Genomic DNA, 27,833 nt, shown 5'->3' on the forward strand with positions numbered 1-27,833 from the left:
CAATTAAACCAGTGCAATGCACCTTTCTCAGTATTTGAGAGTTCAGTAGAAATGGTTTGTTTTTCCATTTCCTCTGAGCAGAGGTATCTTAACTAGATTGTTCCTGCTATGAAACTGTTGTTTTGGTCTCTGTCCCTTAATTCCTGGATACTGATGGCTTTGAAACCTGCTTTTCTATACTTCTATAGTTACCCTACAGCATTTCCTCTTTAATTTCCTCTTTCTAGGCCTTGAACCAACTTTATTGCCAATCAACCATATTAAAAAATATAAACAAACTAAAATATAAAATTGTACCAATGAAAGAAAAATGAATGGAATTAAGATAAACATATTCATTTTTGTATTTATTAAATGAGTTACATAATATTCATTAAATGCAATTTACTCTCAGAGTTAGATGTACAGAGCTGACATAAAAACAAATTGAATTCTGATCTCAGAGAGATTAGGTAATATATGAAAGAAAATATGAATAGTGAAGGATATGAGACATCTACATAAATGAGTTAATGTATGGTAGATAATATGATAAACTACCCCATGAAAGATTTAGATATATTGCTATGGGAGTTTTTAAGAGGGTAAAATTAATTACGGCTTAAGGATCAAAGTTAATCAGAGTAATATTTAAAGGGGAAATAATAAACATTGACAAGTGGAAATAGAAAAGTTGCAACAAAGTCGAAACTTTCTAAACAGCATGTGAAATATTAGTAAAATAATAGAAGTGAGAAAGCATAAGGATGTTTCAACCAGTAGGTCACTTGACTGGAAAGCCAAATAAGTGTACAGGAGCAGTGAGAAGAGGTCATAAAATACACTGCAGATGGGATCATCGTAGATCTTGAATGCATTTATTTGCAAAATAAGTAGGAGCCGCATGCTTTAAGAAGAATATATTGAGTTCTTTGAAGGATAGATGGGAGGTATGAGAAAAGACGTAAGTCCTACTGGGAGACCATCACCACTGTCTGCCTGAGACTGAGCATGAGCTAGCCTTTAAATTTCTGAACATGCTCATCTTTACAAACAGGGATCCTTTTTATTCTCCAACCCTTTTCATTACACTTTCTAAAAAATGAAAAACATACTCTTTGGTAAATCATTTGATTTTAAAATAACAGTTTTTATATAAAAAGTTAAAAATCTATTTAAATCAGTAGAAACTGAAAAATAGGCATTGTTTGAATTTCGTGCATCACTGATACATATCTTTAATTGATTCTATTCTTGAAAGCACAAATAATTCTCCCAAAAGACTGTTTTTTTTTCTCTAATTTTCTTTGCCTTCTTTACTTCTGTTATTATTTGGCTCTGACTTTTAAAATAAATGTTTTTCCTCTTTATAAACTAGGTAGTAACTTTGCCCCCAACCTATTTAGAAGGTCATTTGTATTCTTTCTTTTTCAATGCAGAGAAAGACATTCAGATAATGTTTTTCTCCTACCACACTCCTGTGAATATAAAGACAGCACTTTTTTAGAGTGCTCATGGACTTTATTGAATCATTAACATTCAGTAGAACATGTTCAGCCACCCAATCTGGCTTGCGGAAATACTTGCAGATATAATTTTAAAAGCCATATGTAGTAAGCCATATAAAAACAATGGTAGCTGAGGTATCTTTAAATGTTTAAAATATATCATTAAATATGCTGACTTTCTTAGTAATCAAGTTTTTGCACACATTGTTTTGCTCCAGCGTTTAAATAAACAGTTGCATTTAAAGAACATTTTACTGCTAATATTCCTTTTACAGATATAAAGAAAAATCAAAGTACCAAATTCAATGTAAAAAGGTCTCACAGATATTACTAACAGACAAGACAAATGTTGTACTGTTTAAATGTAACACTAAGAAATTTATGGTACCACATTACTTGGCACATACTACTGTCAGGCATTATGGAATCTAAAATCCTGGAAAAATATCCAGGTTAAAGTGGTTAATGTTTGCTCAGTGCAAGTGTTATAAAATTTCAGTGAGAAGTGCTGCTGGCTGATTGGTAATTGTGCACAGAATGTGTCCTGGTAGGGTTTCCCTTTCCTGCCAGCATAGTCCAGTGCTGTTGCCCAAAGGCTCTTTGTCAACCTGTGAGGAACTCTTACAGAAGAGATACAATTTGTTAACATGTACTTTAATGAATACTGGAAGATACTTGTTTTTAATTAGAGGTCAATATATCCTGGACAACAAATGGCCAAATCTATTTAGGGTGTACCTGGAACATAAATATGTTTTAATGTTATTCTTGCTATAACTTTTGTTGCAAGTGGCACTTGTCTTTCCCCAGATTATAGCTGCTTTATGGATGTTACTACATCCATCTTCACAGCATGGTGAACAGGTATCAACTATTATTATCTTGGTTTCGAAACTGGCAAAATGGAAACTGAGAACTTACATGACTTGATCAAAGTCATCAAATGATCTGAAGTTGCAGCTGTTCAAGACCTCTTAGTTTTTTCATTAGTTTAATGAAGGGACCAGTTAAGTAGGGGACAGCAGAGGGAAAGGGGTATTTTTTAAATGACTACTCACCAGAATCCTGGTTTATACAATATTACTTAACCCATTTAATAATCCATCAGATAAGAAAATTAGTTTTTTAGAAGTAGCCCATGTTATCTATGTTCTTGGAGCAAATAAAGAGGAGTCCAAATTTGAATCAAATGATCCCTATAACTCCTCCCATTTCCTTTTGAAGGTTAATATTAACTAATATAGCAGTTTGTCTTTATCTGCCAAAGGAACTAAATAGAAACAGCAACTATGATTCAGCTACCTGGGCTTAAGAAGGTAAGGGAAATAGGAGGCAATGGAATCCATCAATATCAAAATCCACTTATTTATACTCCCTATGTCTAGAATGGTAGCTTGCTTTAATTATGCTAAATATTTTTCTGTGTCCTTTCAACTATTATATAGCACAGCTTGCATCTTAAGGTTGACAGAGGATCTTCTCTCCCCATTCCAGTTTTACAGATGAAAAGTCTATTGAAATGTTTCCCTGAGGGCCTAAAGCATAGACAGAAATCTCACTATTGACATTCCTTTTGCTCTTGGTAAAGGAGACTCCAAAGAAAAAAGTCTGAAAAAGAGATATTAACTAATTACCTACTTTTCATATATACAGTTCCAGATTAACTACACCTGTGGCTCTCTCACATTTTTAAAATTAAAAATGATAGACTCATTAATTTAATTATAAATCTCATAAGAATAATTTCTTTTTTTTCCTTTAAAATAAGAAATTATTTATTTTACAGCAAATAAAGTTTAGAAGATTTAGTTCTGTACCTTAGTTCAAACTATCCGTATTTTACAGTCTATAAGGCTCATTGTCAGCACCACAAAGCTGTCTAACCAATCTTCTTTTTTTTTTTTTTTAATTTATTTATTATTATTACACTTTAAGTTGTAGGGTACATGTGCATAACGTGCAGGTTTGTTACATATGTATACTTGTGCCATGTTGGTGTGCTGCACCCATCAACTCGTCATTTACATCAGGTATAACTCCCAATGCAATCCCTCCCCCCTCCCCACTCCCCATGATAGGCCCCAGTGTGTGATGTTCCCCTTCCTGAGTCCAAGTGATCTCATTGTTCAGTTCCCACCTATGAGTGAGAATATGCAGTGTTTGGTTTTCTGTTCTTGTGATAGTTTGCTAAGAATGATGGTTTCCAGCTGCATCCATGTCCCTACAAAGGACACAAACTCATCCTTTTTTATGGCTGCATAGTATTCCATGGTGTATATGTGCCACATTTTCTTAATCCAATCTGTCACTGATGGACATTTGGGTTGATTCCAAGTCTTTGCTATTGTGAATAGTGCTGCAATAAACATACGTGTGCATGTGTCTTTATAGCAGCATAATTTATAATCCTTTGGGTATATACCCAGTAATGGGATGGCTGGGTCATATGGTACATCTAGTTCTAGATCCTTGAGGAATCGCCATACTGTTTTCCATAATGGTTGAACTAGTTTACAGTCCCACCAACAGTGTAAAAGTGTTCCTATTTCTCCACATCCTCTCCAGCACCTGTTGTTTCCTGACTTTTGAATGATCGCCATTCTAACTGGTGTGAGATGGTATCTCATTGTGGTTTTGATTTGCATTTCTCTGATGGCCAGTGATGATGAGCATTTTTTCATGTGTCTGTTGGCTGTATGAATGTCTTCTTTTGAGAAATGTCTGTTCATATCCTTTGCCCACTTTTTGATGGGGTTGTTTGTTTTTTTCTTGTAAATTTGTTTGAGTTCTTTGTAGGTTCTGGATATTAGCCCTTTGTCAGATGAGTAGATTGCAAAAATTTTCTCCCATTCTGTAGGTTGCCTGTTTACTCTGATGGTAGTTTCTTTTGCTGTGCAGAAGCTCTTTAGTTTAATGAGATCCCATTTGTCAATTTTGGCTTTTGCTGCCGTTGCTTTTGGTGTTTTAGACATGAAGTCTTTGCCCATGCCTATGTCCTGAATGGTACTACCTAGGTTTTCCTCTAGGATTTTTATGGTATTAGGTCTAACATTTAAGTCTCTAATCCATCTTGAATTAATTTTCGTATAAGGAGTAAGGAAAGGATCCAGTTTCAGCTTTCTACTTATGGCTAGCCAATTTTCCCAGCACCATTTATTAAATAGGGAATCCTTTCCCCATTTCTTGTTTCTCTCAGGTTTGTCAAAGATCAGATGGCTGTAGATGTGTGGTATTATTTCTGAGGACTCTGTTCTGTTCCATTGGTCTATATCTCTGTTTTGGTACCAGTACCATGCTGTTTTGGTTACTGTAGCCTTGTAGTATAGTTTGAAGTCAGGTAGTGTGATGCCTCCAGCTTTGTTCTTTTGACTTAGGATTGTCTTGGAGACGCGGGCTCTTTTTTGGTTCCATATGAACTTTAAAGCGGTTTTTCCCAATTCTGTGAAGAAACTCATTGGTAGCTTGATGGGGATGGCATTGAATCTATAAACTACCTTGGGCAGTATGGCCATTTTCACAATATTGATTCTTCCTATCCATGAGCATGGTATGTTCTTCCATTTGTTTGTGTCCTCTTTTATTTCACTGAGCAGTGGTTTGTAGTTCTCCTTGAAGAAGTCCTTTACATCCCTTGTAAGTTGGATTCGTAGGTATTTTATTCTCTTTGAAGCAATTGTGAATGGAAGTTCATTCCTGATTTGGCTCTCTGTTTGTCTGTTACTGGTGTATAAGAATGCTTGTGATTTTTGCACATTAATTTTGTATCCTGAGACTTTGCTGAAGTTGCTTATCAGCTTGAGGAGATTTTGGGCTGAGACAATGGGGTTTTCTAAATATACAATCATGTCATCTGCAAAGAGGGACAATTTGACTTCTTCTTTTCCTAACTGAATACCCTTGATTTCTTTCTCTTGCCTAATTGCCCTAGCCAGAAATTCCAACACTATGTTGAATAGGAGTGGTGAGAGAGGGCATCCCTGTCTTGTGCCAGTTTTCAAAGGGAATTTTTCCAGTTTTTGCTCATTCAGTATGATATTGGCTGTGGGTTTGTCATAAATAGCTCTTATGATTTTGAGGTACGTTCCATCAATACCGAATTTATTGAGCGTTTTTAGCATGAAGGGCTGTTGAATTTTGTCAAAAGCCTTTTCTGCATCTATTGAGATAATCATGTGGTTCTTGTCTTTGGTTCTGTTTATATGCTGGATTATGTTTATTGATTTGCGAATGTTGAACCAGCCTTGCATCCCAGGGATGAAGCCCACTTGATCATGGTGGATAAGCTTTTTGATGTGTTGCTGAATCCGGTTTGCCAGTATTTTATTGAGGATTTTTGCATCAATGTTCATCAGGGATATTGGTCTAAAATTCTCTTTTTTTGTTGTGTCTCTGCCAGGCTTTGGTATCAGGATGATGTTGGCCTCATAAAATGAATTAGGGAGGATTCCCTCTTTTTCAATTGATTGGAATAGTTTCAGAAGGAATGGTACCAACTCCTCCTTGTACCTCTGGTAGAATTCAGCTGTGAATCCATCTGGTCCTGGACTTTTTTTGGTTGGTAGGCTATTAATTATTGCCTCAATTTCAGAGCCTGCTATTGGTCTATTCAGGGATTCAACTTCTTCCTGGTTTAGTCTTGGAAGAGTGTAAGTGTCCAGGAAATTATCCATTTCTTCTAGATTTTCCAGTTTATTTGCGTAGAGGTGTTTATAGTATTCTCTGATGGTAGTTTGTATTTCTGTGGGGTCGGTGGTGATATCCCCTTTATCATTTTTAATTGCGTCGATTTGATTCTTCTCTCTTTTCTTCTTTATTAGTCTTGCTAGCGGTCTGTCAATTTTGTTGATCTTTTCAAAAAACCAACTCCTGGATTCATTGATTTTTTGGAGGGTTTTTTGTGTCTCTATCTCCTTCAGTTCTGTTCTGATCTTAGTTATTTCTTGCCTTCTGCTAGCTTTCGAATGTGTTTGCTCTTGCTTCTCTAGTTCTTTTAATTGCAATGTTAGAGTATCAATTTTAGATCTTTCCTGCTTTCTCTTGTGGGCATTTAGTGCTATAAATTTCCCTGTACACACTGCTTTAAATGTGTCCCAGAGATTCTGGTATGTTGTATCTTTGTTCTCATTGGTTTCAAAGAACATCTTTATTTCTGCCTTCATTTCGTTATGTACCCAGTAGTCATTCAGGAGCAGGTTGTTCAGTTTCCATGTAGTTGAGCGGTTTTGATTGAGTTTCTTAGCCTGAGTTCTAGTTTGATTGCACTGTGGTCTGAGAGACAGTTTGTTATAATTTCTGTTCTTGTACATTTGCTGAGGAGTGCTTTACTTCCAATTACATGGTCAATTTTGGAGTAAGTATGATATGGTGCTGAGAAGAATGTATATTCTGTTGATTTGGGGTGGAGAGTTCTATAGATGTCTATTAGGTCTGCTTGATGCAGAGATGAGTTCAATTCCTGGATATCCTTGTTAACTTTCTGTCTCGTTGATCTGTCTAATGTTGACAGTGGAGTGTTGAAGTCTCCCATTATTATTGTATGGGAGTCTAAGTCTCTTTGTAAGTCTCTAAGGACTTGCTTTATGAATCTGGGTGCTCCTGTATTGGGTGCATATATATTTAGGATAGTTAGCTCTTCCTGTTGAATTGATCCTTTTACCATTATATAATGGCCTTCTTTGTCTCTTTTGATCTTTGATGGTTTAAAGTCTGTTTTATCAGAGACTAGTATTGCAACCCCCGCTTTTTTTTGTTCTCCATTTGCTTGGTAAATCTTCCTCCATCCCTTTATTTTGAGCCTATGTATGTCTCTGCATGTGAGATGGGTCTCCTGAATACAGCAGACTGATGGGTCTTGACTCTTGATCCAGTTTGCCAGTCTGTGTCTTTTAATTGGAGCATTTAGTCCATTTACATTAAAGGTTAAGATTGTTATGTGTGAACTTGATCCTGCCATTATGATATTAACTGGTTATTTTGCTCGTTAGTTGATCCAGTTTCTTCCTAGCCTCGATGGTCTTTACATTTTGCCATGTTTTTGCAATGGCTGGTACTGGTTGTTCCTTTCCATGTTTAGTGCTTCCTTCAGGGTCTCTTGTAAGGCAGGCCTAGTGGTGACAAAATCTCTAAGCATTTGCTTATCTGTAAAGGATTTTATTTCTCCTTCACTTATGAAACTTAGTTTGGCTGGATATGAAATTCTGGGTTTAAAATTCTTTTCTTTAAGAATGTTGAGTATTGGCCCCCACTCTCTTCTGGCTTGTAGAGTTTCTGCCAAGAGATCTGCTGTTAGTCTGTTGGGCTTCCCTTTGTGGGTAACCCGACCTTTCTCTCTGGCTGCCCTTAAGATTTTTTCCTTCATTTCAACTTTGGTGAATCTGGCAATTATGTGTCTTGGAGTTGCTCTTCTCGAGGAGTATCTTTGTGGCGTTCTCTGTATTTCCTGTATTTGAAAGTTGGCCTGCCCTACTAGGTTGGGGAAGTTCTCCTGGATGATATCCTGAAGAGTGTTTTCCAACTTGGTTCCATTTTCCCCCTCACTTTCAGGCACCCCAATCAGACGTAGATTTGGTCTTTTTACATAATCCCATACTTCTTGAAGGCTTTGTTCATTTCTTTTTCTTCTTTTTTCTTTTGGTTTCTCTTCTCGCTTCATTTCATTCATTTGATCCTCAATCGCTGATACTCTTTCTTCCGGTTGATCGAGTCAGTTACTGAAGCTTGTGCATTTGTCACGTATTTCTCGTGTCATGGTTTTCATCTCTTTCATTTCGTTTATGACCTTCTCTGCATTAATTACTCTAGCCATCAATTCTTCCACTTTTTTTTCAAGATTTTTAGTTTCTTTGCGCTGGGTACGTAATTCCTCCTTTAGCTCTGAGAAATTTGATGGACTGAAGCCTTCTTCTCTCATCTCGTCAAAGTCATTCTCTGTCCAGCTTTGATCCATTGCTGGCGATGAGCTGCGCTCCTTTGCCGGGGAAGATGCGCTCTTATTTTTTGAATTTCCAGCTTTTCTGCCCTGCTTTTTCCCCATCTTTGTGGTTTTATCTGCCTCTGGTCTTTGATGATGGTGATGTACTGATGGGGTTTTGGTGTAGGTGTCCTTCCTGTTTGATAGTTTTCCTTGTAACAGTCAGGACCCTCAGCTGTAGGTCTGTTGGAGATTGCTTGAGGTCCACTCCAGACCCTGTTTGCCTGGGTATCAGCAGCAGAGGCTGCAGAAGATAGAATATTTCTGAACAGCGAGTGTACCTGTCTGATTCTTGCTTTGGAAGCTTCCTCTCAGGGGTGTACTCCAGCCTGTGAGGTGTAGGATGTCAGACTGCCCCTAGTGGGGGATGTCTCCCAGTTAGGCTACTCAGGGGTCAGGGACCCACTTGAGCAGGGAGTCTGTCCCTTCTCAGATCTCAACCTCCGTGTTGGGAGATCCACTGCTCTCTTCAAAGCTGTCAGACAGAGTCATTTGCGTCTGCAGAGGTTTCTGCTACGTTTGTTATTGTTTACTGTGCCCTTTCCCCAGAGGTGGAGTCTACAGAGACAGGCAGGTTTCCTTGAGCTGCTGTGAGCTCCACCCACTTCGAGCTTCCCAGCAGCTTTGTTTACCTACTTAAGCCTCAGCAATGGCGGGCGCCCCTCCCCCAGCCTCGTTGCTGCCTTGCCGGTAGATCACAGACTGCTGTGCTAGCAATGAGGGAGGCTCCGTGGGTGTGGGACCCTCCCGGCCAGGTGTGGGATATGATCTCCTGGTGTGCCTGTTTGCTTAAAGCGCAGTATTGGGGTGGGAGTTACCCGATTTTCCAGGTGTTGTGTGTCTCAGTTCCCCTGGCTAGGAAAAGGGATTCCCTTCCCCCTTGAGCTTCCCAGGTGAGGCAATGCCTCGCCCTGCTTCAGCTCTGGCTGGTCGGGCTGCAGCAGCTGACCAGCACTGATCGTCCGGCACTCCCCAGTGAGATGAACCCAGTACCTCAGTTGAAAATGCAGAAATCACTGGTCTTCTGTGTAGCTCGCGCTGGGAGTTGGAGACTGGAGCTGTTCCTATTTGGCCATCTTGCTCCGCCCTCCCCCAAGAATAATTTCTTATGCATTTACTTGTCGTTTAGCACCAACATTTATAAGAAAAATTTTCTTAATAAGAAGGTTGTATTGAATTATAGGTTCCCTGGAGTGTACATGTTTTTTTTTTTGTGTGTGTGTGTGTGTGTGTGTGTGTGTGTGTGTGTGTGTTTATGAAATGACAAGTAAGAATCTCTAATTTTCAAAAAAGCTTATTTGTAATATACCTAAAAAGGGCTGGTGAGAGTCATATAAGCTCATACTGCCTTTCTAAAGGGAGAAAATAGTTAAATTTTCATAACAACAAACCAATAAATGCTATTTGTTTCATTTGAGCACAGAGAACTGCAATGGCTCTGATGTCAAATAATATTAGAAAAGAATTACAAAAATCACAGTTATCCAAAATATCTTGGTCTTATTTTCATTGCAGGAATTTTTTTATAGTAAACACTAATTCCCCAGACTTTTCACCCATTTTAATCCCAACAATAAGTAGGTCATATCTGGTCAGTCCATTGATTTTTTTAAGTCTTACTTAATATAAGAAAATTAATGAAAATGAATAAATCACAATTTTTTATTTTTAATGATAATTGTTCCTATGAAATTAAAGTCATGAAACCTAAATATTGTATTTACTAAATTGTGGGCAGAGTTGCTCTTAACATATGAGAGACAGAGGGAGACAGAGAAGAAGAAAGAGAAAGAGAAAAGAAGAGGGAGGGAGGGAGGGAGGATTCTTGTTAGGTCTAAAATATAATAAATTTTCATCCATTTGTTTATGAAAAAGAATACTACTTAGGCAAATTCTTCAAGAGAACTCAAATTCCCTATTTAAAATTTAGAAATAAAATATTTCTAAACAGGAATCACAAAAGCATGTTTAACTTCAGAAGCAAGCGGCAGAGTTGAAAAGAGGAGAATAGTTTTTTATTTAGGATCCAAATTTTGTTCTCCTTCATAATATAGTTGATTGTATCATGGTTAGTAACTTATTTTTTTCTCAGTTCTAGAAAATGAAGAATAGCTTCCAAAGCAATGGCTTCCTTTAATGTTATTTCTGGGTTCATTTAAATCACTTATTTGAATCTCAATAAAAGTTATTTCAGAAAGAAATTAGGGAAAGATGGCAGTTAATTTTGCTGCATCTGCAAATCCAGAAAAAAAAAATCAGATATTGCATGTTTCAATATGAATATTAATATTTGGTTCTTTTCTTGAACATCTAAAGTGTCTTACCAGTTCTTCTTCTAAATTATTTACAATAGTCATAGTAATTGATTTGAAGCTCTAAATGCTGTTTCCATTAACTGGGTGACCTCTTGGTTTGTTTCAATTATTTTATTTTAACTATAGGTTACATTGTCCTATTTTTTCAATGTCTGGTAATTTTTAATTACATTCAAAACATGGTTTTTGAAAGAACTATTGGAGACCAAAGTATGGATTCTTCACAAGCACTTTCTTTTATCTGGAAATTAGGTTGTAGGCTAATCTTTCTGATTTCTTCAGGAATTGAGTTGATTCAGGCTGTGATGCAGCTCATACCAAATTTTACCTGTGATTATTCTAACCACTAACCAACCCAGCATCCCAGGAGCTTCCTTCCTTCCTCTTTTATTTTTTCCTGCTTTACTAATTTATTTATTTTTATACAACACAAAACCTAGAGGAAAATTGCCAAAAAACAAAAGTATAAAGCCTTCTCATACACCTTTTAACTGTATTTACCAATAATTTATATTTTTCCATTTGTGTTATATATTTTTCTTCCTTTCTCTTTTTTCTTTCTCTTGGAAAACATATTTATATTTGTATATGATTTTTGTTTTCTGTAAGTGCTTTGATACCATGTTTTTGTACAATTCGTGAATAAGTTGGAGTCATTTTCTTTCCTTTACCCCTAAAAACTCAGCTGCATATTTCCTTAGAGCAAGAGTATGACTACATGACCACATTACTGCATTAAACATTGATTTATTAACTACTCTCTATAGTCTTTTGTATCTATATTTTTTTCTGCCTAGGAGCTAATCCTTTATGAAACATCATATTAAGTGGTCATGTCTCTGTAGTCCCCTTTAATCTGGAACAGATACTTAGCCTTTCTTTATCTTCCGCATCCTTGATATTTTAAAAGAATACAGAGCAGTTATTTTGTAGAATATTTTTCAATTTATGTTTGTTTAATGATTTTTCATGACAAGATTGAGGGTACACATTTTCTGGCCAAAATATTGTTTTTAAAGTCATGGCATCCTTTCAAGGATGCCTATTATGTCAGTTTGGAAAGCTCTTAGTTACAGCACAGTCTAAGAAAGGTTTGGCCAAGCCAGTAAAGGGGTTCTGAAGCCAAAGCTGCCCTTAGAGGGTCTAAGTCTTGTAGGGTTGAATAATTCTTTGTTGTGGGGAGCTGTCCTGTACATTACAGAATGTATAGCATCATTTTTGGCCTCTGTCCACTAGATGCCAGTAACAATCTCCCATTTGTGACAATTAAAAAAAAAAATGTCTCTAGATATTGCCAAATATCACATGTGGGGCCAGGTATAAAACTGCTTCTACTTGAGAACCACTGCCCTATATATGTAAATCTCCTGTTCTCTGGTGATGATAAACGTGTCTCTGAAATCTACCCTTCGCAAACATGAGATTGCCCTGACAGCTGTCTTATCTTGAGTGGTGAGGTATGACATTGCTAAAGCCTTGCCTACAAGTATTTATGTACTCCCTGTACATAAATCTTCTGTACAACAAGTGTGCCCTCTGGTGTCTAATAAGGTATGACTTCAATGTAAAACCTTCCTCACACCTATTGCAAACATAAGACTTCTCCCCTGAGTGTGTTCTCTGATGTATGATGAGGGCTGCCTTATCACTAAACCCCCACTCACACTCCTTGCATACATAAGGCTTCTCCCAGAATGTGTCCTCTGATGTCTTATGAGGGCTGACTTCTGGCTGAAGCCTCAACCACATTCCCTGCATGCAGAGTGCTTCTCCTTTGAGTGAGAGATCTTGCCTAAATAGATTTGCTTTCTGGCTAAAGCCTTGCCCACACTCTGTGCAGACAGATGCCTTCTCCCCAGAGCACATTCTCTGATGACTGAAGGGGTGTGACATTTGTCTAAAGGCTCGTCCACATTCCTTATACACATAAGGCTTCTCAGCGGAGTGGGTCCTGATATGCAACAAGAGTTGACTTATGTCTAAAGCGTCACCTACATCCTGTGTACACGTAAGTCTTCTCTCCTGAGTGTGTTCTCTGTTGTGCAATGAGAGCTGACTTAACACTAAACCCTCGTCCACACTCCACACACATATACGGGTTCTCTCCTGAGTATGTCCTCTGGTGTGTGGTAAAGTTTGACTTATCACTAAACCCTCGCCCACACTCTCGACACACAAAAGGCTTCTCTCTTGAATGTGTCCTCTTATATTGAATGAAGTATGATTCCTGACTAAAGCTCTGGCCACATTCACTGCACAAATGAGGATTCTCTCCTGAATGAGCTCTCTGGTGTTTGCTGTGAGTTGATCTCTCTAAAGAGCCTCCCACAATCCCTACACACATAGGGCTTCTCCCAGGAGTGAGTCCTCTGTTGTGTGATAAGGTTGGATTTATCCCTAAAGCCTGGCCCACACTCTCTGCACACAAAGGGTTTCTCCCGTGAGTGTATCCTAAGACGTCTAATGAGGTTTGACTTCTGGCTAAAGCTCTGCCTACACTCCTCACAGGTAAAAGGCTTCTCTCCAGAGTGTGCCATTTTGTGTGTGACTAGGTTTGACTTCTGGCTAAAAGCGTGCCCACAATCTGGACAGAGATAAGGCTTCTTCTCGGTGTGTGATCTCTTGTGTGTGACAAGAGCTGATTGATAGCTAAAGCTTTGTCTACACTTACTGCAAATATAAAGCTTTCCTCCTGAGTGAATCCTCTGATGAGTAAAAAGGACTGACTTCTGGTTAAAGCCTAGCCCACAGTTTTTAAAACTGACTATTTCAAATCCTGGCATTTCTGCCCACTTCAATAATTTCTCTGTTTCTATGGGATTTGCCTTCTGAGGTTGCCTTCCTGAGCTCAGTTTTATTTCTCCCATTGTGTTGTCCTCCCTAGAGCTTAGTAGCTGTCCTTTAGGTGGGCTGGAGGTCCTTGAAGTAATCTTTTCCTTTATTGTCCCCTAAAAGGATTTAGAGCCCTGTTTCTTGTCTTGACTTTCCACTCTGTCACTCTAAGAGCTTTGATAAGAGAGTGGTGTTTGCTTCTCCTGATCTACATGGCATAAATTCATTATTGGAAGAGTTTCTGCAGCCAATCCTGGGTAGCCCTGAAGGTGATGATAATGTAGCATATTTTGGCGTAACTGCTGACTGCAGAAGGCTAGAGGGGAGGAAAAGCAAGGCTGAATTTCTGGGTTTGGATCTACTAAACAGGAGCTGGGCAGACATTGGCTCTCCTCTCTCCAAGGCTCTCCCCCTTGCTCCACCAGAATGACCAATGTTGGTTTGGAAAATGGAATTCACAGGAAGACCAAGTTGCTGTAGTTCCCAGCATCATGTCCCTGTACAAAGTCCTCTGGGCAACGCTCAATAGCTTCCACTCTTCCTGGGTGAAATCCACAGCCACATCATGGAATAACAAGAATGCCTCTTCTCTCTTGGCTCTCAAGAGCTCTATACACATGTTTCTGGTCCCTTGAACAATGTTCCTGAAGACAGGTGAGGTGTTATCCTCACCCAGCCTTGAAATCTGTTCAGTAGCACAGGAGTAACCTCTGGGGTTGAGCCCCCATTTCCCTCAGTTCTGGCAGGGTAATCTGAACCCAACCCTGGCCATGACCCTCAGATGAAAGTGGCTCTTGCTGTCCTCTTCTCTCTGAAGGGCTTTTCTCTGGAGTTCATTTTATTTAGCTTCCTCAAACCCACTGCTCTTCTCTACCCTTAAAGAAGAATATAATTTTTATTATATTTAATCTTTTCTTCTTCTTGTTACCATTGGAACAAAGGACATTTCTGCCCTTTTATATTCTAATTGGCAGCTGAAGAATCTTGGCAGGGAAAAAATGAAGGAAAAGTTTAGAATTGTTCATAACAAAAGAACTAGCATTTTGATCTTTTATGCTTCCAATTCCCTCCTCTTTTTCTTTATTATGGCTATCACTAATTGGCTACTTTTTATCTTCAGCCATTAGAATTTTATCTTAAACCTTTGAAACAATCTAATCTTTCATTTTAGCAACATTATTCTAGATTAAAATGTCAAAGTTTTACCTTGCTTTTCTGAACAGGAAAAAAATGAAAAGATAGGTTCATGTGACAATTAAAAAGAAAAAAACACAGAAGTCACCTTAGTAATGCTTTTCTTTTTCTTTTTTTCTTTTCTTTTCTTTTCTTTTTTTTTTTTGAGATGGAGTCTCGCTCTGTTACCCAGGCTGGAGTGCAGTGGCGCAATCTTGGCTCACTGCAACATCCACCTCCTGGATTCAAGTGATTCTCCTGCCTCAGCCTCCCAAGTAGCTGTGACTATAGGAGTGTGTCACCACTTCTGGTTAATTTTTTGTATTTTTTAGTAGAGATGGGGTTTCGCTGTGGTAGCCAGGATGGTCTTGATCTCCTGACCTCATGGTCCACCTGCTTGGCCTCCCAAAGTATTCTAATTTTCATTTGACCAGTGAGTATGTTATCCAAAGAACTTTTTCATCAATCCCTGAGAAAATCTCTTTCAGCAGTCGCTGAGGGACAAAAAAGGAAAGATGTTTGTTGATTTGTTATGTCTCAACTAAAAAGGAGCAAGGTATACACCATTTAAATAGAAAAGAGAGTAGCGAATACGACACATTTTGAGGCATTAAAATTAGGATAAAATAAAATAAGCTAGAGAAATTACCTCTGTTGCTGTTACTGATGCAAAGGGACTTTAAATGATGACTCACAAAACTAAGAGCAATAACATTTAATTTAGATCTGACACTAGATATTGATTTACAAGTAACTCTCAGTCTTGAATACTTACCAACAGCATTTGGACATGGAGTAAAACACAGCTTTACTGAATAAAATACAGATTATTTAAAAGAGTTTTTATTTTATTTTTTTAAAGACAGCATTCACTGTAGCTCTCCTATGGTGTTTCAAGGCATGAATATCAAGTAAGAAGACATGCTAAAGGAGAAAAATAGTCTTCTGTGTGTTCCCTGTTTTTCACTTATCTACCTGTGATTACACATCTCTCGCTTTGTTACAATGTTTAGAGTACACAGGAGGAATAATTAAGTGACAGCACTGTTCATACTGATGGACATAATTAAATAATAATAATAAAGAAATGCCTTTTTGCTCTACATAGGGGCAGATTAGTAGGCATTTCTAGTGCTGACTACGAGAGAAGAACATTCAAGAATCAAAATGCCTACTCTGGAATCTGAGCATAGGGCAATATGAAAAAATGAAATGTAAATTCTCAGCATTTAACAAAGTTAAAGCAGAAAGTTTAAACATCCACAAAAAAAAAAAAAACACTATGAAATATTTACACTTAAAATGTAAAATGTAAAAATTGAAAATTCAAGGGGTCATAGCAGCTGGGATGGGGGCTGTACCCTGAAAAACCAAAGGAGTGAAACTGCCCAAGGCTGTGGGAGCCCACCTCCTGCATCAGTGTGACCAGGGTGTGAGACGTGGAGTCAAAGGAGATCATTTTAGAACTTTAAGGTTTAATGACTGCCCTATTGGATTTTAAACTTACATAGCTCCTGTAGCCCCTTTGTTGTGTCCAATTTATCCCATTTCGAATGGGTGTATTTCCCCAGTGCCTGTACTTCCATTGTATCTAGGAAATAATTAACTTGATTTTCGCTTTACAGGCTCATAGGGGAAAGGGATTTGCCTTGTCTCAGATGACACTTTGGACTTGGACTTTTGGGTTAATGCTGGAATGAGTTAAGATTTTGGGGGACTGTTGGAAGGGCATGATTGTGTTTTGAAATGTGAGGACATGAGATTTGGGAGGGGCCAGAGGCAAAATGATATGGTTTAGTTTTGTGTCCCCACCCGACTCTCATCCTGAATTGTAATTCCATAATCTCCACCTGTCATGAGAGGGACCATGGGGAAGGTAATTCAATCGTGGAGGTGGTCTCTCTCATGCCGTCCTCATGATAGTGAGTGACTTCTCATGAGATCTGATGATTTTTGTAAGTGTCTGGCATTTCCCCTGCTGGCACTCATTCTCTCTTCTGCCACCCTGTGAAAAGATGCCTTCAGACATAATTATAAGTTTCCTGAGGCCTTCCCATCCATGAAGAACTGTGAGTCAATTAAATCTCCTTTCTTGTTAAATTACCCACCCTTTTAGCAGTATGTAATAGCAGTGTGAGAATGGACTAATACACATGGGTAGTTCATAAAGTGCTAAAGATTCTTCTGTTACTCCTGCTCATTCAAGAGGCTAAACAAATTGGGACACAACTTATTTACTAATATAGAAGTAATTTGGACTTAGTAACTTCAATTAAGAGTTCTAAATATTTGTGAAAAGCTAGTACAGTATTTAATCCCCAAAACTTGTGCTGAAATTGACATGCATTTGCTATTATTAACATGAAAAGAAAACCACTAGTTTCTTTCTATTCCTTAAGTATTACTTCTGATATATTGCTCTCTGGGTGATTAAGAGTGAACAAAGATCTTAATTTCTCTTGATCAAGCAGAGAGTCCTCAGTAAGCTAAGTGAGATTGCAGTATAGTATCAAAAGCAATTTACAAATTCTCAAGTACTGAAAAACATATCAGATGTACACGACAATTTTGGCTGGGGCACTGTAGTAGTCAGTAGTGTGGCTTGGGATAAAGATAAAATCATTTGAGAAATGATATGAGAGTATAAATGGAAGTGGAAGTAGATTGAGATAGATTAACTAGCAAAAGAATTAAAAAAGCTGGAAGTTCTTATTTCGTCTACCAGCATCTGGAATCCATATAATTTCTACTAAAATGAAGGAAGTAATGCATGATTCACAGTAGGTACTACACACACACACACACACACACACACAAACACACACACAGACAGAGAGGGAGAGAAAGAAAGAGAGGGAAAGAGAACGAAAATGCAAATGCAGACAAGGAGATAAAATCCAGAATTTTAGTTCCTGGAGTGCTTTAACATGCAGTGCCAAGTGTTTTCTTCGAATTTGTATAATATTAAAGGGCAAATACAATACCTCGAGATAACATTTCATAGTAGCTTTCTTTTAAGGTTCTCCATTTCACTACCTACAAAGTTGATGTGTATGGTGCTTGAGAAAGTTTTGCAACTTATACTGTTAGTCCTTTTCCAAGTCAGGTTTTATCTGGAGTCTTCAGTTGGATAGAGGAAGTCATAGAGGCTAATATTTTGTCATTTGAATAATCTCAGTGTAAAATTATGTTTGTTTAGGACCTAGAAAGTCAAGGCTTAAAGGAAGAAAAGGGGTCTCAGTCCCCTTAACAGCTATGGCAACATGAAATTAAGGTTCACGTACTTATAACAGTGTATCAGCGAAGGAATAAAGTTTAATTTAAGAGTGAGTAAGGCATCCTGGACAAAGAATCTTGCAACACCAATATGCAGGATATAGTTTAAATGATAATATGCCTCCCCCTAGATTCAACAACTTTTGTAAAGCTAATGGGAGGCCATCAGATTGAAGAGAGGAGAGGAGCCTGAGTGCTGCTAAGCTGCAGATACACAACTTCCTCAATTACTTTTGCAAATAATATCACTACTGTAGAACGTAAAATTGGCCTTTTGAGATATCTTTTCAGGTTTTTTGCATGTCTGACACCCATGGCTCCACCTAGATTCACCTGCTCCTATAGTCCCACCCAGAAGCAATTTAGCAGACAGGAGGACAGCTTTGACCCTCTACAATTTCCTCTCTGCCCCAACCAATCAGCAGCAAGCCTAGCCATTTCCACCCTTCCCCCATACTGCCTTTGAAAAACCTGTAACCTAGGAGCTTTGGAGGAGATCATATGAGTACTGACTCTGTATTCCTTGTGATGTGGCTGGCCTCGTGTCTATTAAATTCTTTGTTTACTGTAATGCTGCTGTCTTTCTTTGTACAGTGGACAGGAAGGACCCTTTGGCAGTTACATAACTTCAAAATATATAATAGTCTCTCTGTGTCTATAGGAAAAATTAGTGGAGACACAGAGAGTATCTTTTAAGGGGATTAGTTTAAATTTTATTATGTGAATTATAAAGGAAGGCCGGTAATCAAAGATTGAAGATGACGAGAGCCACAGAGGATTTCATGAAAGCACATTTAGAGCTCTTCTTTATACATTACTGTCCTTTGCCCTCTTTGTCAAGCCAGAACAATGGATTCATAGGGCCACTCTTCTCAAATGTTCTCTCCTCCTCATCCCATGTCAACCATAAATCGATGGGAAGGATTTATATGGTTTTATGCATTCCTTTTCAACTTGTTAATAGTTGAAGAAACAGATTGTTCTTATATTACTATCTTGTAAGTTTACTGACACATAAAAAATGGAAAATGTAAAAAAATTTATATATCTTACTATAGCAACAAAGTCAAAACCAGAACATGTAGCTCATAGATAATCAATCTGCCACCAAAATCAGAAAATATACATTTTTGCTAGAACATATCATGTACATTATTCTTGAATTTAATATAAAGCCATTTTTGAATAGCTTTTGCAGAGTTTTAGAGGAAGTCATAATTAAACTAACATTTATTGGTGATACTATTATTTGCAAGAAATGTAACACATTTTTAAGATTAAGTCAATCTTTTCATCTACATAAAAGAAAAAATAAAACTAATGAAATTTTTTAAAATTTGGTTCTATATTTATTACTGAAAATTTTAAAGCTAAAATTTTATGATAAAATGTCAAATATCTCTCTTTGTTGATTACAGATTCACTTTATTTAGTTTCATCTCTCTAATCTGTCATCTTACAGAAAACAATTCCAGGATTAAAGTGAGGGAAATCCAATTGAAAACTGTGTTGGCTGCCAGCCTCAATTATACTTGGAAAAATCTTGAGAAAAGCATTTTCAAAATTCTCACGTAGGTTGTAATTAGAGTTGGTGAGACAATGTACATTTTATAAGTTAGCAAGATTCTTGAAGAATAGTAGATGAGTCGCTGTACGGGAAAACACACAATTTAGTTCCTTCAAATTAAAGCCATAAAAAAATAAAATAATGGCTTCAACTCAGAAGACCGCGTTCCCAGCATGACATAAAGAGGGCAACAGTGGGAGGTGACTCTTTACCCCTTTGCTAAACTGCTTGGTAAGAGATAGGCAAGTCACTTCAATTATCTGAACCTCAGTTCTTCATCCACAATGTGGATAAAACAATAATCCTACATCATAACATTGCTTCCTTGGAGGATTAAATTAGAAAAATATATAAATATATATATGCATATATGTATAATAAATGAGTAATAAAAGTTACTAATATGTTCTTATTGTTCTTATTAATAGTGTATATCTAACCACTTTAATGAGATCTGTGGTGTAAAAATTATAAAAGACAAGTACAGTTGAGTTTTAAAAGCCTTTTTTTAATAGCATAAAATGGCAGGAACCATCCAAATACCTTTCAATGTCGCTTTGCAAATAAAATAATAAAAGATGTTTTATGTCCTTCTGAATAAAAAATGATATGGTTTGGCTCTGTGTCCCCACCCATATCTCATGTCCAATTGTAATCTCCACATGATGAAGAAGGGGCCTGCTGGGAAGTGATTGGATCATGGGCGGGGGCCGCGGGGGGAGGGTGGATTTCCCCCTTGCTCTTCTCCTGATGGAGTGCTCATGAAATCTGGTTGTTTAAAAGTGTGTAGCACTTCCTACTTCTCTGCCTCTCTTCCTCTTGCTCCAGTCATCTAGGACCTGCCAGCTTCCCCTTCACCTTCCACCAGCATTGTAAATTTCCTTAAGCTCCTCCAGCCATGCTTCCTGTACAGCCTGTGGAACCGGGAGCCAGTTAAATCTCTCTTTTTTTTTTTCTTTTTTTGAGACGTAGACCCTCACTGTCGCTGGTGCTGGTGTGCAGTGGCATGATCTCTGCTCACTGCAACCTCTGCCTTCCAGGTTCAAGTGATTCTCCTGCCTCAGCCTGCCGAGTAGCTAGGGTTACAGGCACACACTGCCACATCCGGCTATTTTTATTTTTTTTAATTTTTTATTACTAGTGCAGACAGGGTTTCACTGTGCTGTCAGACTGGTCTCGAACTTCTCACCTTGTGATCCCCCCACCTTGGCCTTCCAAAGTGCTGGGATTAGAGGCATGAGCCACAGTGCCCAGCCTAAACCTCTTTTCTTTGTAAGTTACAGTTTCAGGTAGTTCTTTATAGCAATGTGAGAACGTACTAATACATATATAATATTATAATATACATATACAAAGCCTTGCTTGAAATATATATATTATATTATATATAATATATAATATATAATATGTAATGTATATTACATTATAATGTGCATTATATATTATATATTATAATATACAATATACATATTGTATACATACAATATATAGTATAGTACTATATATTATATATTGTAATACACAATATTATATAATATACAGTATATATTATAATATATATTATATAATATATATTACATTATAATATATTATATAATATATATTATATATATATTTCAAGCAAAGCTTTGTATATGTAGCAGTTTTCTTCACTGAGCTTTGTCTGAGTCAGGCAGCTCAAGAGCAAGGCACACTAAAATAGCCTACATTATTGACACATACTGAAAGTTGAGCTCTATGTAATTGTTTTACACATAGCTTATGGGTAAAAGCATAATCAAACTGAAGAGATTTCCACTTATATTTTGCTTACATTTATATATCACAATAAGATAATTAAAACAATATTTATCAGTACAAGAGATTCTACAGCAAAAACTACAAGACTTGCTGAAAATATGTATTTAGCTTTCCTTATTTGCAAGATATGGTAAATTGATAAATTTTTCTAATGAATACTATTCAATAAAAACAACTGGAAATAAAATAATTTGGTATGAAAGTCAAATTAGGGAGGCTCATTACAATCTGTACATCTTCCAAGGATGCAGTGTTGAATAATTCATTAGCTACTTAACATATTTACACACACTTAAAAACCATGCAAACTGTTTTTATTACTTTTTTATTTTATAAAAGGATTATATTTTTTTTCATTTGCAAGACTCCAAAAATGTAGATGCAAAGTAATTAATATTAAGCTCTTTCTAATTAAATCAGCAGAGGAGATTTAGCTGAAACTATGCTAGGTACTCAAATTGAGAGACTGTCCCATTGCATTAAACAGAGTGCATTTATCACAGATAAACTCCCAGACTAGTATTTGGTATGCCATTCAACAAGGAAGGAAAATGAATCTTCCCAGTATTGTAGGCAAGATGCACAGCATCTTGTGTCTAATTGTCTGCTCTAGAAGTCTTGAAGCAAATATAAAAAATATAAACACTATTGTCTTTTAACTGAACCAAAATACAATAAAACCTAAAGTAATTCTGTTATGCTAACTAGCTTTATAGAATGAAATAAATGAAATAATTTTGCAGATATATGCATAAACAGACATAGGTTGTACACAAGCATCAGAGTGTATATGATAACTTACATCATACTAAACAGATATAAATTTGAAAAAACTAGACTATCGTGTGCTTCTTTTAAATATCACGAAATATGTCTATTTAGAAAATCTGTCACCAGTTTTGTTTAATATTTTAATATATTAATTTATTCATATATGTTGAATTCCTATTATATGTCAATAACCATGGTAAATGCTATAAACATAACTATGAGGAACACCACATGTTTGTCTCTTTCCTCAGTTCCTCCCTAGTAATCTGTTTTATAAAAGTTTCTGATAATTTTATATATGAATACACATGAACATATAGATAGAATTTGATATCTTTTTCTTTTGGGATATAATACAGCAGACTGAAAGAGAAATGTTGCTTAAATATTGAGAATAGCATAGATGAATATAGATAATAGATTTCTAAATTTCAACATGTGCTTGATAAATTTTAGTTTTGTTTAAATAAAATAAATTGGTTTTAGAATTGACTACATTAATTGAAGTATTTTCTTCATATTTTTAAGTAAAAACTATAAATGTTTTTTTTTAACTGCCACATTCCCAACAAACACATGATGTTCTTTTTAGTGTATTTACCAGTGGTTGGGATATATTTAACTAACTTAATTCTACATGACCTTGTTTTGCTTCTTCAGTGGCGCAATCTTGGCTCGCTGCAACCTCTGCCTCTTGGGTTCAAGCGATTCTATTGCCTCAGCATCCCAAGAAGCTGGGATTACAGGCATGTATCACCACACCTGGCTAATTTTATTTTATATTATTTAATTTTTAAATTTTTTTTTTTTTTTTTTTTTTGTATTTTTAGTAGAGACGGGACTTCTCCATGTTGGCCAGGCTGGTCTTAAACTTCTGACCTAAAGTGATCCGCCCACCTTGGCCTCCCAAAGTGCAGGGATTATAGGCATGAACCACTGCGCCCAGCTGCTTCTTAGCATACTTTATCAATTTATTGTGTAAAGTCCTCAATTTTCAAGTAAGGGCTCCCCCCAAAGAAACAATCTCCAATAAGCATGTAATTATTTCAGTTACTATTATGATTCAAGGTTGGATTAAAGTCAGAAATGTAGGTTTCTAGGACGAAGGAATCAAATGCTAAAACTAGAAGGAATTTGCACATTTATAATAACTTTGCTCAAATACTTCTGCAGAAATACCTTTCTATGCCCTATAAAATAATAAATCAACACTGCTATAGCAGACATGGATTTCACTCATGAACATAAAAAATTGTTTCTTACACTTAACATAACATTTTTCCTCATTCTTGACATTTCACAATTTTCTCTGACAGTTACACTACAGTTCAGTCAAGTAGGGTCAGGATGGCAAATTGGAAATATTTTACAAGGTTTCAATTTTCAGTAGAATAAACCAAAAAAAGAGAAGCCCTTCATATATTGTTTATCACATGCCATATTTATAAAGCTTTCTTTTGCTTACTACTTCACTCCGAATTGATATACTGACATTTGTGACATCTATCAGATCCAAAAAATATTTATCACATTCTTTTCTATTCTATTTTTTCTGAGGTTTTATTTATCTTTTTTTTTTTTTTTTTTTTTTTTTGATGTGCCTGAGGCCAGGGGAAATATGGGATGTTCTGTAAGGTAGTGATTATCTGTCCTGGGTTTGACATTATAAAATCTGGCTTTAGATCCTAGCTCTGGTCTTCTTTATGATCTAGTTTTTTGGTTGCTCTAAGATCTATCCTCCCATTCTTTTTACTGCTAGAATCTTGATTTTGCTGTAGTAATAAAGTGCTCAGATAAAAAGTTGTATTCAGCTTCCTTTGCTATTAAGTCTGACTATGCAATATGTTTTTGTCTGATGATATTTCAGCAGAAGTTTTCAGAAGGGGCTTGGGAAAGTATCTTAATATGAGAACAGCGACTCGGAAAAGAAACTGCTGACTTCTGGCCTTTCTTTTTTCTATGTGAAAGGGAAAGGAAAACTAGCTAGAATTGAAGCTGCTCTTTATTAGTTGAGTATGAAAGAGTGAGCACATAGTACTGATGGATAAGTTTATAGAAGTATCAAATTCCAAAATCCTGATTTCATCATGGAACCACCATCCTACCTTGAAATGCTTACTTCCAGACATTTAAAAGTGTAATAAAAATGAAATCGTTATTTAAGCTACTGCTTACTTGGTTTAGTCTATTTAGATTAATGCAATTCCTAATGATTACATTGGTTTTATCCTCATAGGTATGATACTAAATCCAAACTGAACTTCAGCTCAAAATTGAAAAAACTTCATTCATAAAATGTGTATATCAGTAATTATTTCAATAAGTGAGAGCATCAAATAAGAACCATGAGGGAGAGGACTTATCACATTGCTTGCTACCAAATTTGCCGTCAATGAGTCATAATAATTATTGTTCTGTGCTATTTCAGAGGCAGAGGCTTTCCATTCTTTTTATTATTTTTTTCTTTTACATTGTCCACTTGATATGTTACATCTGAGAAACAAAAAAGGCAATCAATTATTTAATGACCTACTTTTAAGATAAGTACAATCATGTGTCTTCACAAGTCTTTTAATTCTTAAGTGTAACTAATCTATTTATTGGTTAATCTAAATAATTATGAATTATGTAAATTATGGGTACAATTAATATAGTTACTTAACTGGGTGAATATCAGCAGTCAAGCATGATGCATTGCTTTTAAAATTTGCTTTTGCAAAACTTGCTCTGAATTTAAGTCTGAAAAATCCCAAGTGCACACTACTATTTATTTCAAAATACTGAAACAAAGATTGCTTTAAAATGAGATAAACTGATTATTTTATGAATGAAAAAAGAAGGAAGGAACAAGTTAAAAAATATTAAGTATAACTTGAGTTTCCATGCCTTTTAAATGAATGTTTAGTTTTTTATAAGGCTCTAGAAAGGCACAAGTGGTATCAATTTAGACAGTATCTGAATTGTTTTAAATATACCAAGAATTAAAAAGAATTACTGTAGCAAATTTACTAATGATTTGAAGAGACTGTTTTAAGAAAAAAAAAAAAAACTAAAAAAATCCCAAATCATGACTCTACCTGTTCTATGAAAAGCGGAATCTTTATTCATCATTTTCACTGTGTTATCTCAATTTCAGTGATGAGTTTCTGATGAAGTAATATAAATTAATTTATGTTGAAGTAATTTTAAATTTATATTTCAAAGAACCATAGAAATTCAAAATAATATATTTATTATAATCTTAATATTTAACACTTTAAATTATCCCTTTGCACAAATAAACTACTTGATGAACTGCATTTGCCATTTTTTCTTTCTTTTTCAACTGTGCCAATTCTTTCCAAATTCACTCAGAAAAGTAATTCTCTATTACTCAACAGTTTCTCTGGCTTATGTAGTTGAGTTGTTGTAATGCTTGATTTGATATTTTTCATTCTGACATTGTCAATTACTTCCAAAAAGCAATTGTTGACATCGACAATCAGACATAGACTTTTCAAACATATATTCTCCCCACCAGACTCTTCTGAATATTTTCCAAACGGATGCTTCCTCCTCTCATCTAGACATTCCAATTACATAGAGTCTAAAATATGTCACTGTAATCTGTATAATATGAAACAAAAATATTTGACTATAGAAAAAAGCAACTAGTACGGAGTTGAGAGAGTTCTGAAATAAAACAAATTATCAAAAGATAGAACTTTAGTATTTGCTTAACTAAAAACAGAAATGGAAGAATTTAAGCTTTCTTGAGATAAATTGAAGTTCAATTTTTTATTTATTTAAAAATAATTACAAAATGCCAATTACATACATGTTATATGATTAAATAAAAAAATGAGCCCGTGAATTACCTGAGTGCGAGGTCCTTGTCTGTTTCATCTTTGACTCCTTTATCTTTTAACATAGAAGTAAAAGGAATCTTAGAGAGGAATGAAGCTGAAGAGACGGGAATAAAGAAGAAAGCATTCAGGCAGGAGAGGAAGAAAGGGTCAGTGGGAGACAATGCCTCATGGTAAATTGAAGCGTGGTCTGAGGCAGAAGATAGATCTTTCCTCCAAAGCCAACTTTTATATTTACCACCTGTTCTTGGGCCTCATTCCCTCATCTGAACAATGGAGATAATAATATCCACTCCACAGAATCCTTGTGAAGATTAAATAAGACCACGATACAAAGTACCTGATACATAGTCAACACTTAATACATTGAATTTCAAATATTAGGCCAGATATAAAACAAGAATCTTCAGTTTTGAGGCACGTACTATCCTAAATCCTTGTTGATGAAAAAAGGACTCAAGGCCAAGACAATTTTGTTAGAAAAAATGATGAAATTACTGGAACTCAAAACTTTAACATCTAAAATAATGCACATATGTTAAAAAGTCAAAATAATGAAATCCAATAGAGCAACCAAAAATCCAAATGCAGAATAAAGAAATAACTAAGGAGTTTCAAAGGAAAATGTAAATTCAAGCCCTGGTAGACAGAACTAAGGAAAAAAAGAAAGGATTCTTTCATTCCATATTGAGCAACTCCATGTTAAGACCCTGGGTCCTGCCGTAGCCATCTCAATGTAAAAGGATACAGTAAAACTGGAAACTGAGGGAAGGGTGATAAATAATAAATATAGAAAGAACACTTTAAGACAAATGAAAGAAATTAAGGAATTTGACTTAGCAAGGAGTACTCGATAAAGTGACATAATTAGAACCAAATATCAACAATTCTACTTTTCTGTTGGTTTTCATTTTTACCTTTTTTTTTTCTGTAAACAGCTTAAGTTCACAAAATATCAGCAAGAAAAAAAAAGAAAGGAAAAATAAAATAAAAAAGCCTAGAGGTAATTAAAATGAGGAGAGCATTTAGTTAGAGTTAAGAGTCCCTTGTGTAAGAAAACTTTGGAGAAGAGGTCCAGGGTGTTGTCCCATATTTATCCTTCATGTATCCTTAAGCACCTCTGAAGAAATAAATGATGCACTGAATTATAAGGTACACTAGCTTAATTTCTAGTAAGACTAGAAATTAAACTCACATTATAATATAAAACAGATAATTATATATATATGTATTTTTATGTATATAATATATATATGTAACATCCAATATCCTTTTTTTGTGGTGAGAACACTGACAATTTACTCTTTTAGCTATTATCAGTATACAATATTCATGCTGTGTACATCATATACTGAAAAAAATGCATTTGTGTTTGTGTGTATATAGGTATACATACACACAGAGAAAGAGGGAGAGAGAGGGTCTCATTCTGTTGCCTAGGCTAGAGTGCAGCAGCAGCATCATAGCTTACTGCAGCCTTGGACTCCTGGGTTGCAGTCTTCCTCCCACTTCAGTCTCCCAAGTAGTTGGGATTACAGGCATGTGCCACCATGCCAGGCTATTTTATTTTATTTTATTTTATTTTATTTTATTTTATTTTATTTTATTTTAAAGACTGGATCTTGCTATGTTGCCAAGACTGCTCTAGAACTCCTGGCTTCAAGCAATCCTCCCATCTCAGCCTCCTTAAGCTGCTAGGATTAAAGGCGTAAGCTACCACACCTGGCAATAATAATGTTTAATATTTGTCAAAGGCGTAAGCTACCACACCTGGCAATAATAATGTTTAATATTTGT

The sequence above is a fragment of the Macaca nemestrina genome, chromosome 12 (genome assembly GCF_043159975.1).
Source record: "Macaca nemestrina isolate mMacNem1 chromosome 12, mMacNem.hap1, whole genome shotgun sequence".
Lineage (NCBI taxonomy): Eukaryota > Metazoa > Chordata > Mammalia > Primates > Cercopithecidae > Macaca > Macaca nemestrina.